General features: G+C 43.6%; 1 non-coding gene and 1 pseudogene across 1 annotated transcript; both read left to right on the top strand.

Moving 5' to 3' along the window:
- Positions 1-4,168: 4,168 nt before the first annotated feature.
- Positions 4,169-4,747, top strand: LOC123401169 (annotated as a pseudogene).
- A 1,145-nt stretch (positions 4,748-5,892) lies between these two features.
- Positions 5,893-5,964, top strand: TRNAT-CGU. Its single transcript has one exon. It is a non-coding gene; the product is annotated as a tRNA-Thr (tRNA).
- The last annotated feature ends 5,498 nt before the right edge of the window (positions 5,965-11,462 follow it).

The following is an 11,462-nucleotide window of genomic DNA, read 5'->3' as shown; positions in this document are numbered from 1 at the left end:
TTTGCTTTTACTTAGTTTTCTTTTGTTTTCATTGGTTTTCTTTGTTTCATTCTCATTTCTTCATTTTATTACTTTCTTTCCTTTTTTGTACGGTCTTTTTGTTTTTTTCATTTTCCCACTATTTTTCTTTGGTTTTCTGTCATTTATTTATTTTCTTTTTAGTTTTATATTTCTATATTTGAACACATGTGTAATTGTCTTTTACAAATTTTACAATTTTCCATAGACAGCACGAACATTTTTAATACATGTTTAATATTTTGCAAATACAGGATTAACATTATTAAATACATGCCTAAATTTTATTCAATAAATATTTCCATGTACATTATTTATATACACATTGCACATTTTTGGGAAACAGATGAAACATTTTTAATACAGGTTTAACATTCATATATATGATGAACATTTTTCAAATATATGTACTGATGTCTAACTTTTCTGTACGTGTCGTACATTTTTCTTATGCATATGATTAACATGTTTTGGTATTTTTTTCATTTGTACCTTTTCTATACACAATTTCCATTGTTATATACGTGAGGAACATTATTAAATACAAGTTTTAACAGTTTCCAAACACATGATTAACACTAGCAAGTAGGCTTGTGCATTGCAACGAGAGAAAAACTACCAGACTATCGAGATGTGGTAGATTGAAAAAAGTATGAACCGAATGCAAGGATGAGATAAGGACTTTTAAACTGTCGTTTCAGAAAGTATATCTGACCGATGTCATGATGAGATAAGGGACTTTTAAAAAGTAATTTCAAAAACTAAAAATATGATGCTCATCACGACATGATTTACTAATGCTTCACAACAAAATATTTTATGGCTGAGCAAACTACATTGACAGATTCTGCCTGAGAGACCGATGAATGATGTATCTCGCCTTGACCTAGCATAGTGGTGTTTACCATAACCAATAACGTGGTACCAGAATAAACATAGTTGTGTATGGAAATAAAATACACATTTAGTCAGTTTAATATAGATTACAAAAACTAACCTATAAAAAGTTGTGTCAATTTTGTTGGAACTCACCGTTGTCCAAAACATGGAGACCCTTTTTTTACTGATGCGGGGGACTAAATGAAATCATAATCCATCTCTACCGATCTCCTAATAAAATCCCTACGTAAGCGACGGTTCATTTTATTCATTATTTACGAATGTGTTTTAATTTTAATGAACATTTTCTAAAAGCTGATGGAAATGTTTTTCAAATTGCCGAGTATGTTTTGAATATTGGATCATTTTTTTAAATTAGTGGAAAAAAATATTTCACGAAAAAATTTGAAATCGTGATTTGTTTTATAATGTGAGCAATTTTTGGAACTCATGCAGATTTTATGATTTTTTTGAATGTTCTGGAATTCACAAAAAGTTTGTCATTTCTCCCCTTTTTTCAAAACTCATAAGTTTTTTAAAATTGTTTTTTTTGGAAATACGGAATTAATTTAGAGAAGGAAGAACTGTTTGTTCATTATTTACGGATGCTTTTCAATTTTGGTGAGCAATTTCTGAAAGCTGATGGACATGTTTTTGAAATTCTTTAATGTTCTTTCAATATTGGATCTTTTTTAAAATCATGAAAATTTATTTGAAATCGTGATTTTTTTACTATAGGTTAGCAATTTTTTGAACTCATGAACATTTTACGATTATTTGAATGTTCTGGAATTCACAAACAATTACCATTTCTCCCCTTTTTTGAAAACTCATAACTTTTTGAAATTAGTTTTTTTGGAAATACAAAATGAATTTTGAGAAGGAAAAACAAAAGCAAAAATGAGAAGTAAAATATAAATAAAAAATAGAGGGCGACCAACACATGTGTCGGCCTATTACCGCGGGGCGGAGGAGGGGAGAAAACGTGTTTGGAAACAGGGACTGTTTATCATATCTCCCCCATTTTGAAAACTCATAAATTTTTGAAATTTAATCCTTCTGGAAATACAAAATGAATTTAGAGAATAACAACAAAAAAATGAGAAATTAAAATATAAATAAAAACAGAGCGCGGCCAGCACATGTGTCCGCCTGTAACATAATATAAGATCAGAATAGGGCGGCGATTTTGAAATATAAAATAAATCATTTTTTCCACTTACGGATGGCATCGGTGGATAATTCTCACCAACTTTAAGGATAATTTGGATGACATATGACCAGAAGCAGTTCAAATGTAAAAAAACAGTCCATGCTTTGTTATTAGGTAAAGATTTTTGAAAACTTGTACTTTTTATATCTATTTTTTTTCATACACATTATACATTTTTTGTATCCATGAATTTATTTTTTTCTATACACGTTCCACATTTGTCAAATGCATGATTAACATTTGCTAAAAAATAATATATTTGGAAGTATAAACAAAATTAAAGAATGAGAGCAAAACGTGTGAAAAAAAGAAATAAAATGAGGCAATGGCCTCTCGTGCTCTCGGCCGAAACATTTATGTAGATGGCGGGTTACGCCCGCTAGTTGTGCCGACCAATTAGTGAGCTCCTTCAGGCGAGAGCTGGCTCTGTCTTGTCAAACGAGACATGGTCGTCCCCGGTAGAGAAAATTAGATATTTGCCATTTTCAATACATGGCTTCGCACAATTGCCACTTTAAAGATTGGCTTCGCACAAATGCCACTCAGCTCGATGGCTCCTTGATAATCATGCCACTTTCCTCCTTCTATTGATTTTCATTTTCCTTTTCCATTTATAGTTAGTAGAAAAGACCAAACTACCCCTGATGCAAATCGAAATTTCAGTTGACAACTGAAGCGGACGAAAGCATAGCGGCCGCCGAGTATACCGTCGGTGTTGCTTCACGGATGTCCTCGGCGCGAAGTGTTTCACCGATCTTCTTGACGCGGAGTGCTGCAGTCTAGACGTCGCGTGTCTCAGATCTTGTCAATGTCCCGTGCCGGCGTGCCGCTGATGCCCGCGTGCATGGATTCTAGACTGTATTCAGCAGACGACGAGCTAAGCAGCCATGGTGTTAAGGGAGACGGGGCGAGCAGCGATGGCAGTCGGCGGAGCGAGCAGCAAGCAACCGAATGGCGCCAGCGAGCTGCATCGGCAGTTGCTTTTATTGATGACCAGAAACGAGTATATCAGACCATAAACAAATACAGATATTCAGTACGTATACACAGTCTCAAAGACAGTTTGGTCTTGTCCCGTGCACACAAATGAGAAAAGAAAAATGGAATCAATAAAAAAAACAAAATGGCATGATAATCAAGGAGTCAACAAGCTGAGTGGCAATTTTACGAATCCAATATTGAAAATGGCAATTTTGAGAAGCCACGTAATGAAAGTGGTAAAAATCCAAATTTCTCTCCCCGGTAGTACTCCCTTCGTCCAAAATTAGTTGTCACATAAATGGATAACAATGAACGTATCTAAAATTAAAATATATTTATTTTTATAATAAATATTTCCTGACGAAGGGAGTACATGGCTAGTACGCTAAAATTATAAAAAAGAAATGGCTAGTACGCTGGAGAGTTGATCGGTGCAGTGCAATCAATGGACCTGCAGCGATTGATTTGGCCCGACACCGAACGATATCAATTGAAGTAGCTAATAGCACCATGGGCCCTAGAACTTGTATCGAATGTGATGTTTTAAAGCATCTCTAAAAGTCTTTGTATATTTGTACTCATTTTTATTTTATAAATTTGAATAAAAAAATCTTCTTCAACAACTTTTGTATAAGTGATCCCCATCATTTTTTACAAAGGTTGATATATCTATGTCCACATTTTGCATATTTATCAAACCAAAGGTCACTTTCTCAATTTTTATTTTGTATGTAGTTCATATTAATTTTTTTAAATGTCTTACATTTACAAACGGAGGGAGTAACTAAAAGCATCTTCAACGACCGTGTTAAAAACGCGCCCGCGTGCTAAAACTTCATTTTAGCGCGTGGGGATGGTTTCACGCGTTTCAGCAAAAGCGGCAAACTCGCGCGCGCGATGGAAAAGGCGGACGGGGCGCACTAGATTTGACGTGTGGCGTCCAGCGCACCTATAAAATGCAACGCTCGCCGCACGCACTTCCACGGAATCTCAGTCGCCCCTATCCCGCCACGCGCCTTCCCTCGCTTCACCACGCGCCCCTCTGCCTCCTTTCTCTCCTCGCCGCGCCGCGCCAACATGTCGTCGCACCGCCGTGGAACTTCTGGCTACCGCGGCATTCGCGCGCGACCCTCCGGCACGTTCTACTCCGAGATCCGATCCGACGAGATGCGCCTTGGCTTCGGCACGTTCCACACCGCCAAGGAAGTCGCCCGCGCGTTCGACGTGGTGGCGTGGCGCCTGAACATGCCTCGAAGGGAGATTAAATTTCTTGAGGTGATGACGATGGAGTTGGCGCAGAACCTTGCGCCTCGTCCACGGGTAGTCACCGACGAGGACCGTCGTTGGAACCGAAGGCGGGAGCGTCGTCTCAGCATTACTGAGATGGACGAGCATGCCATGGAGGCATGGCGCCGACAGTTCCCGCATGACGTCTTCAACGAGCGTTAATTCTTCGCGCTAAGGAGGACGGAGATGGCAGAGAAAGCCGCCTATCGTGCAGATAGGCGTACGCGGAAGCAAGCCGCACTCTTCCAGATGGAGCTAAAGGAAGCGTCGACTTGGTCCTCCAACGATGAACACTGGTGTGACGCCTTTATCACGGCGGACGAATCAGACACCGGCGCGTCGGAGTCCGACGACGACGATCATGAGTAATTTTTGTATCGCCTTTTTAATCTATGCTATGCTTTGTATTTTTTTTAACTATCTAGACTATATATGTAACTATGTTTTATGTATCGTTTTTATCCTATGTGATAAAAATGTATTGAATTTTACCCCGAGCGCCTCATTTTTGGGCTTACGCTGGAGTGCCCCGCGCGCGTCTAATTTTTGAGCTATCGCTCAGCTCTCGATGGTACGCTAAATTTTAAAATAAGCATGTTGTAAATAGATATTTTGTGCTCGCCGGGTTGGACGTGTGTTAAAGATGCTCTAATGATTTCTTAGTGTGGGCTCTAATTGTATAGTTGACTAGAGGGGCACTTGGCACTTGGCAGGGCTGCTCCCCATTAATTTCTCATAATGTATGTAGTGTACTCCCTCGGTTCCTAAATACTCTCTTTGTTTTTAAATATAAGTCTTTTAAGAAGTTTTACTAGGGTCTACATACAAAGCAAAATAAGTGAACATATAATCTAAAATATGTCCATATACAACCATATGAGTTCATTAGTGAAACCTCTAAAAAAATATATTTAAAAATGAAGGAAGTATATGTCGTTTTAAATATTTCACTACAAACTATATATGGATGTCATTTACCGAATCAGTGAACGGCATGCCCATCATTGTTGTGCTTCTTGATCTGTTTGTCAGCGCATCTGCGCAGTTTTGTAAGTAGTTGTCTGAATTTTGGCACTATGTCCATAATTTACAGGTTTTAAGTTCACCGTGCTATCGAATTTCACAACCGTTGCATGAGTAACGCTTACGGTTGGACACACCACGCAGGCAGTGTCTAAACATAAAGATGTGCCTGTGCGGTGTCTAGTGCCATGCATGTGCATGCGACACGCGATCGGTTGTAGCTGGTCGGCTGGTCTGAAGTTGCGCATCTCTGAACTTTCACTTGCTTTGGTTTCGTTTTGCTGTTGCTCCTCTGAAATTTCGTTTACTTTGGTCATGTTATTCGTCCTTTGTTCAGTGTCATATATAGCACGAACCAAACTCCAGAACAAGTCCTCGGTGCACTGCATTGCCAGTGTTGCCGGATCACTACTATAGTTTTATGTGGTGGTCATCTAATTTTTCTAGCCTTACTTCAATGAAGATTCGCTATACGATACAGCGTCGTCAAAGCCTCCGTAGCATAGTGGTAGTGCGTTCCCTTCGTAAGGGAAAGGTCGTGAGTTCGATCCTCACCGGGGGCTTAAAAACATTTTTTTTAAAGAAATTTTGGAAAGGTTCTTGCTATCTTCTTACGTTAATCATCAAATCACAAACAGGAAGAGTGCTTGCTCTCTCATGTCACAAACGGTGAGGTAAGATCACCTTATTGACGTTCACTAACTGTGATACATGAATCACAATAATTTGCATACGCCGTTTACTCATTTCACAATGTTATCTATTAGCATTATAGGACGGGCTTAAAAATATATTTTTTTTCCTTTTTTCCTTTTCCCTTTTTTCCTTGTTTTTCATTTTTGAGCGGTTCTTGCTATCTTCTTACATTAATCATCAAATCACAAAAGAAATTTTGGAAAGGTTCTTGCTATCTTCTTATGTTAATCATCAAATCACAAACAGGAAGAGTGCTTGCTCTCTCATGTCACAAACGGTGAGGTAAGATCACCTTATTGACGTTCACTAACTGTGATACATGAATCACAATAATATGCATACGCCGTTTACTCATTTCACAATGTTATCTATTAGCATTATAGGACTTTTTATTTCATAATAGCTTACATTGAGTCCCTTGTTATACACAAGCACGATTCTAAGACGGACGATGAAGTCCCTTGTTATACACGAGCATGATTCACAATGTTCACAATAATATGCATACGCCGTCAATCAACGTCTCCAGCACTTCACTGATAGGCTACTCTACGCCCGTCTGCCTGTCCAACCCGCGTACTTTGGTTATGATCAGAGCACTGTGATTGAGGGCCTCTTCGTCACCATAAGCTCCAGCAATAAGGACAATTGCGATTCTATCATGGTCAATGCGTAGGTTTAGTTCATTTCCATGTTGGTATTTGTGTTTGACAACGAACCTATGGCTAATGAGCTGCGTCCGCATGTCAAGATTGAAGTGCTACGACTTTTTTTGAGGAGGACACAACTTACATGGACAATGGGATGAGATGGATGTGGACTCTTCCGTCGATATTTTTTCTTTCCGATCTTTTCACCACAATCAATCTAAAAAGACCCCACCATTACCCATTTTGGTGCAACAACATGTTTCTCCCATGGTTGTTGTGCTCCCACTCCCTGTCAAGTTCCTCGCCCTCACGATCGACGTTTATGCTTTGGAGTTGGTGATGATGATGATTGTGAATTCCATTTTTCAGAGGCGACATATCAGATCAAGCCTCCGGGAAGCGGAGGTACTATTCTCTATGTCTTCACTGTCACAAAAAATCGAGAAAATATCCAAGTGTTTTTGTGGACGATTGGCATTGCATCTTCATAGTGTAGCCAAACAAGAGTGTTTTGGATCGCACATGGCCTAGGGATAGGTCGTGTGGGGGCCCTCTCCACCCCTAGAGAACGCCTCCTGGCTCCTTTCTGCTTGATATTTCATAAACGAGTAAGAAATAAAACCTATTTCTAGGTCACCTTGAGGACCATCTGACCGGGCTTCAGGATTTGTGCAAGTGCAAATCATTACCTTATAGGTACCTAGGAGTAGCTCGCACATAAAAATGACGCGCTCCGTCCTTATTTACATGTAGCCTTATTGTTTTTGTGATTTAACTTTGCTCATAAATTTGATAAATAATAGATAATCACATGAAATCAAAATACTATATGGATATCTGGAAGTCGTGATAGGGCATAGTAAGCCCCGTGTTCAAATGCAAATGTACCTTCTTAAACTGACCTTAGCGGATGTATGCATTACTAGCAACACATGCACACGTCACTTCACCTGTTTTTCCACTACCCGTGTCGGTCTAGGCGAGATTGCAACATGGCAAACATGTGGCTTCCACTATGACCTGTCAAAGCTGGGCCATCGCTTGATTGACGTTGTCTATTTTCTCTGCCTATCATTTTACTAGCCCAAAACAACTCCCTATCGTCCACCTCCGCCCACGTGTGTTGCAGCCTCCACCCGCAACCCCACCCTCCTCTTCCCTCCGAATCCTCGCCAGCGTCCTCATGAACCTCGTATAGGTTGGTGGCTACTTTCATGTTAGTCTTTTGGCCGGCCCATCACAAACGCGAAGCCATCATCAACCCAAACACTCTCGCCCTTAAGTCCTCGCTTTACCTCATCGATGCCGCTGCCTCCAATGGTGTCTTGGGAGTAGCTCATGCCCCTGCTGTCAGGCTTGGAGCCTAGATTGCCTTTCTCGTGCCCATACCCGATGAAGTAAGAAACTTTGGTTGAAGCTCTCTCCTCAACTCTGATGACAACACACATACTATGAAGCACACCACACAGCAATAAAGGGACATAATTGCAGATAAAAAGGCGTGTTCGTGCTCGGGAATACAACGATGACCGACGACACCCCAAGTACAGTGAGAGAAACTAGCCGAGAGATCTGTTGCATCCTATTTCTAGTGAGATTTGTAAAGGAGGAGGTGTGTCTTTGATGGATTGCAACCATTTGTGATACACCTACTTAAGACCGAGGAGACACGACTATGGGATAGAGCCAGAGCCAAAGGGCCTGATATGTTAGTTCATAAGACATAGGGTTACTTGTGTCGATGGCTGAGCTTCCCTCTCTCTGTTCTGCTCATGCACTTGCAACCATGTAGACTTGTGCATGTGGCCTTGCGAGTTGCCTCCTACAATTGCTTTACTATCTCTCTATCAATGAAAAAAACTCAATCTTTTAGTATTCGTAGAAAATCTTAGTAACGAAGAGTATGTGAATGCACATATCACAAAGGACTTAGCTAAAAATACTCTTACAATTTTCTAACAAAAATCCTCTTACAAACCTCGGATCCACATTTTAGTGCGATTCTAAGGTGGATCACTAATGGACATCACGAAATGTGACAGAAAGTAGGGCAGAGGTCATCCAACCGGAGTCAACAAACAACAGCACACAAATATTTTCATTGATTTTTGGAATACTTTTTACATAGCAAAAGGACATAAAACAACTAGAAAAGATACCCTTCTCCTCCCCATCGGGGGTGAGGTCAGCGGGCCCCGCATGGGATGGTCCGACCTCGTCGCCGTTGACGGTAGACACGAACGAGGTGGAGTTGACGACGGATGCCCCTTTGGTATCATAATCTGTTCAGTGCGTCATCGTCCTCCGCCTTCAGCCAATCGAAGATCAGATGCGCTCAGCCTCGTTGACACGAAGTTGCCAACGCTCATGACAGATAGTGCTAACAATGTGCATGAAGGAGAACACCGTCCGGTTGACATCGATGATTGGTGGCCTGCCACAACAGTGGCAACTGATTCACATGCACGCCCCGCCTCCAGCTGGTCCTCTGGTTGCCGATGCTCATTCAAGAGGTTGAGATTGTAGTGCTGCTGCACATACAACCGTGTGACACATGGACACTGATGACTCCTCCATCGGCATATGCTGCTTCTCCGCCTCTGCGGGCACATGATTGTGCTCCTCCTCTGTCATGGCCATGAGGCTGCCCTCCTCCTCCTCCAAGCTCAATTCCGGAGAGCTTGGAGGTTGCCTAGCCTCAAGATGTCCCTGATGTAGGGTGCCCAAGGCACGGACCTCGGCCGCGATTACGATACAATGTTGCGGCGCCATCGCCCTCCACCACCCACGAACGATGCTAGCCATTGTGTTGGTAGACTATGAACGAGGATGTGAAGGGGCTCGAACGGTGGGAGAAGGTATCAAAGGGATAGGGTATTGTGGCATGGACGAACGACGTTAAATAGCCAAGGAGTTGGAGCGGCGAGTTGAACGCGGAAGGCTGGAGTGAGTTTTTTTTGAAACCGAGACAAAAGATTTGCCTCATATATTAATTAAGAGGAGGATAGAATTTGTGTTACAAGACCCTTAACACTAAGGCCTCACTCTCCCGGTACAATGGTTCTCAGTTGCTTCGCTCCGGCCAAAATCCACAAATTTATCTCACACCAAATATTGTTGAATAAGATGTATCTTGGTGTGCTTTTGTGCTACAAAACACGGGCATTCCGCTTCTTCTAGATGGTCCATCCTTTAAACATTGTCACGGACACCATGGCCTTCCTGTTGGGCGTGCGGTCGTCGGATCTCTTGGACCACCATTCACTAACGGAGTCCTGGAGGTGCCAATCCAAAGTATCAAATTCGGTCAAAAGAAGCCAGTCATTAATCAATTTCCAGAGTGTGAGCGTGAACCTGTATTTGTAGAAGAGGTGTGGCCGGAATTCCTGAACTTGTTTGCATACCGGAACATATCACAAATCCATCGTCCACGCTTGACCAACCTATCGGTTGTCCAAATCCGATCTCGAGTAGCTAGCCAGGAAAAGAATTTGACCTTGGAAGGGGCCCAAGCTTTCCATATCTTGTGCTCCATGAACGAGTGAACCATTCCAAAGAATTGGGACATGTAGGCAGAGGATGCAGTATAGTATCGGTTGCTTGGTGTGATAGCCCGAGGCCGACGTTCCAGAAGATTCCCCCTTCTTTCCGTTTTCGTCGTGTGTCTATTTCGTTTTGCCGCATCATCATCGCATCATGCACATCATCTGCATTGCATCGGCATCTCCGTTGCCCGCCAGTTTTGAAACGTTGCATCCATTGTTAGTTGCCGGTTCTTGTCATTGTCCGTTCTGAGCCCGCCCGCACTCGCACGCGCCCGCGGCATCGTCAAAACCCTGTTTTAAAAGTGTGTTGAAACTTTCTCTGATCAAGGTGAAACTTGGCATGCGGTCGTAATTAGATATAGCCAGGCCGCCTGTCGATTTTCGTTGCGATCGGAGACCGTCTGGTACCCGAACGGTCGACCGTAGCGGCACCGTATTCGGTCTACCGTCGGACGTGTTCCGATGTTTGAAATTGCGTTGCCGCGCCGCCCGTTCTCCCTCTCGTCTCCGGATATCCCCTCTACACGGCCGCGTACCCGTTCCCGCGTGCGGAATCGTTCGAATCCGACCCCGCGGTTGGATCCGGAACGCGATTTCGGGTAACCTAGCCCCCCCCCCCCCCCGTTTGTCTATATATAGGCCCCCATGTCATTATTTTAGACAACCCCTCCCCTCTATCCTCGAAATCCATGCCCGTCAAACCCTAAACCCACCCCTCTCTCCTCCCCTCAGCCTCTAGCCGCCGCGGGCCCGCCCAGGCCCATCTGGAGTCCGCCCGGGCCCGAGCCACCGCGCCGTCCTTGGGAGGAGCCCGAGCTCCCTGCCGCCCTCCTCCATCCGCGCCTTCCCCGTCGCCGCGCCGTCACCAAGCCGCGCGCCGCCGCACCTCCCTGTTGGGCCGCCTCCGGCCGCCGCTCGCCGGAGAGCTGAGCCGGCCACCGTCCCGAGTTGTTCCGGCTGGAGAACCTCGCCGAGAGGCCCCGCCCACCTGCCACGAGGCAGAGCCGCCCTGCTGGATCTGGCCACAGGTGCCCGCCGCCCGCGCAGATCTTGTCTCCGGCGACGCCGCCGCCCTGCAGCCCCAGTTCCTCGGCCTCCCCTACCGGTGCCTCACCGCCGCCGCCGCGAGGGGATCCCGCACGGGAGGACGAGGAGATCCCCCCCCCGTGA

Source organism: Hordeum vulgare, chromosome 1H (genome assembly GCF_904849725.1).
Source record: "Hordeum vulgare subsp. vulgare chromosome 1H, MorexV3_pseudomolecules_assembly, whole genome shotgun sequence".
NCBI lineage: Eukaryota > Viridiplantae > Streptophyta > Magnoliopsida > Poales > Poaceae > Hordeum > Hordeum vulgare.
This window is presented reverse-complemented; position numbering and strand designations above follow the sequence as displayed.